Source organism: Seriola dumerili, unplaced genomic scaffold (assembly GCF_002260705.1).
Source record: "Seriola dumerili isolate Sdu_G_001 unplaced genomic scaffold, Sdu_1.0 BDQW01000192.1, whole genome shotgun sequence".
Classification (NCBI taxonomy): domain Eukaryota; kingdom Metazoa; phylum Chordata; class Actinopteri; order Carangiformes; family Carangidae; genus Seriola; species Seriola dumerili.
Window position 1 is genome coordinate 480,527 of NW_019174447.1, and position 2,707 is coordinate 483,233.

The window sequence follows — 2,707 nt, forward strand, 5'->3', positions numbered from 1 at the left end:
CTTCGTCCCATTGGCTTTTCCAGGCACATAGACAAACGTGCACGAGCGCGCGCACGCACACACACATAGAGTCTATTACACTTTTTTTCTTCTTTTTTTGCGCCTTTACCCGCACGCGCCTGTATAAGCCTGGATGATATTCTCCCGGCGTCTGATCGAAAGAGCTCCACGCGCCTATAATGATGCAAAGGGAGTGAAGAAGAACAAGAAGAAGAAGAAGAAGAAGAGGCGCAGCAGCAAACATGAAAGCAGGAGTTGGATGGGTTAATGAGAGGTCTGCCGCTTTGCATCTGATCACACACACACACACACACACACACACACACACACACACACACACACACACACACACACACACACACACTATTCTTACAACCAAAACAAAAGGAGATGGAGATTTTTATTATTGTAGAGCTGAGATTGAGGTCGGTTGATGATGGTAGTGGTGTCGGGTGGGGGGTTGGGGGTGGCGGGAGTGGGGTGGGGGGGGTGAAAGTGTGTGTGTGTGTGTGGTGGGGGGGGGGGGGTGTATTGCATCGCATAGTTGAGAAGCAATCTCTCTCTCGCTCTCATTAATTGCTCTTTCTCATCTCTCCCCATGAATCCTTGAAGCAGGGAGCGGAGCTGCTTGGAGATGAGGCCTGGAAATGTCAGGGAACCTGGGAGAGAGAGAGGCTGACACAGACTGAGGAAAAGAAGAAGAGAGACTGGGTGGAGGACTAGTTCTTCCTATCGGTTTTAATAAGTGCCAGTCTATAAATGTAACTGAGGTTTTAAAAGTAAACTCTGAAGCTGGAGCCTCTCCTGTCTTCTGTTCCATCCCTGACGGCTGCTGCTGCTGCTGCTGCTGCTGCTGCTGCTGCTCAGCTCCGGGCCCTGCACGCATCCTTTCTGATCATGGTATACTTTTATAAATGTGATCTCCATAAACGTGTAAGGAGGACTGGGGAGGGTAATATCCTCGGAGGAAGGACCCGTAAACGCTTTAACAAACTATAAAGCTCCATAAAGCGGAGGGGCAGTGTTTGCTTGTTTACGTCCGTGCAGCAGAGAAACAAGAAGTGTTCTTTTTACGACGCGCCCTTTGCGCGACCGGAGGCCGTAAATGCCTCATCGTTGGCCGGTATTTAATTGTCATTTTCGCCCTGTTTTCCATACGAGCATCGGTCCTCCCTGTTTGAGCTGAGGTAGAGGGAGGGCTTTTCTAACGAGGGGTAAGTTGTGGGAAGGTTAAGCTCGGCCTAGTAGAACAGCCGGGGCTCGTAAAAAGCAAGATGGCCTGAAGTGCAGTGATTACCCCCCAAAAAATTCAATTGTGGAGTTATTTCTTCTTTGATAGAGACTTAATTTGTCTTCACCACAGGCCTGAGAGCTGCCGATCAATCAGATATGAGGAATTGGTGATGTGGGCTCCCGCTGGAAGTGCACGCAGTCCTGTGCGAGGAATCAGAAGTTCATCTTTTGATTCTGGTAAAAATGATTTGGCTTTGGAGCTATTGCGCGCTCATGTCCTCCAAATAAATATGTCATTATCCGAATTTAATTTACTTAGATTAAACAGCGCAGCACAAGAGGCCCAAATGTTGCCAGCGCACACTTGAATTACAGACTGTGGTAAATCAGCTGATTGTACATCCGACTTCCAGAGGAGTAATTGCCGCAGTATTTTCCCACTTTATTACCTAGAATATGATCTTATTGAAACTTCACCGCGCCGTGTTTTACACTTCCAATAAAGGCGTTTCTTGTGTGATCTGTTGTCTGCCTGTTGAGATGTGAATGTGGTGCCCCCCAAAAAAACATTAACACATTTTCTGACCAACTTCGCACGGAGCCTGAAGTGTCCACACATCCCCGCTGTCAAGGCAAGAGGCACTAAATTAGGGCGTGAAAGCCTGCTATCAGGTCATTCCTGTAAACAACAAACTGCCTCAATGAGCGTTAGAGACGCACAGGCTGGATCAGTCAACAACTGCACAGCAGATCCTCCGGCATTTGGAGCAGGAAGACGCATCAAAGGCTGGATCTCCTCTGAGGCCACACTCATTAACACATCTAAACAGTGGAGAGAATGGATTTAGCTGGGTCTGAATTTGACTGTAAAAGAAGTGCACATAAAGGTCTCTGTGTATCTTTTCATACTTTACCTGGGGAAACACGCGCACTACCCCTCACACATTCTTTCCACCTATAGGCTCCGAGCCTTGTACAGCCTCCCAAGTAGAGCCACAAAAAGTTTGAGGTGCGTGCGTTCTTAGTATGAATTTTGCACCAGGAAAAATAAACATTTCCTGCCAACCTATACATATCCTGCACGCCTATATGGGCTATTATTTTCCAAGGCCTCAACCCTTCCTCTCTCTTCATCCCCTGTGCGCTGTGGAACGACTTGAAGCTGCTTCAAATGTCAGGATGTTCTGCAGCAAAGTCAGAAAGAGAAGTCGCACAATCACTTCACTTTTTCTTAAAAAAATACCCATTTACAACACATTAAGAGGAGGGATACGGCGAGTTTGACCCCCTTACAGGAGCCCCTGCGTGTTGTGTCTTCCATGAATGCAACAAAGCGTCAAGGCGAGTCCTGGTTTATCGGTGGAGCAAGCGCGCCATCAAGCGGTCAGTCGCAGTAAGGCCACAGAGGGAGGAGGGGGGGGGGAGGCTGGTCTGGAATGTGACTGCGGTTATTTAAGTCCGCACATAAAGGTAA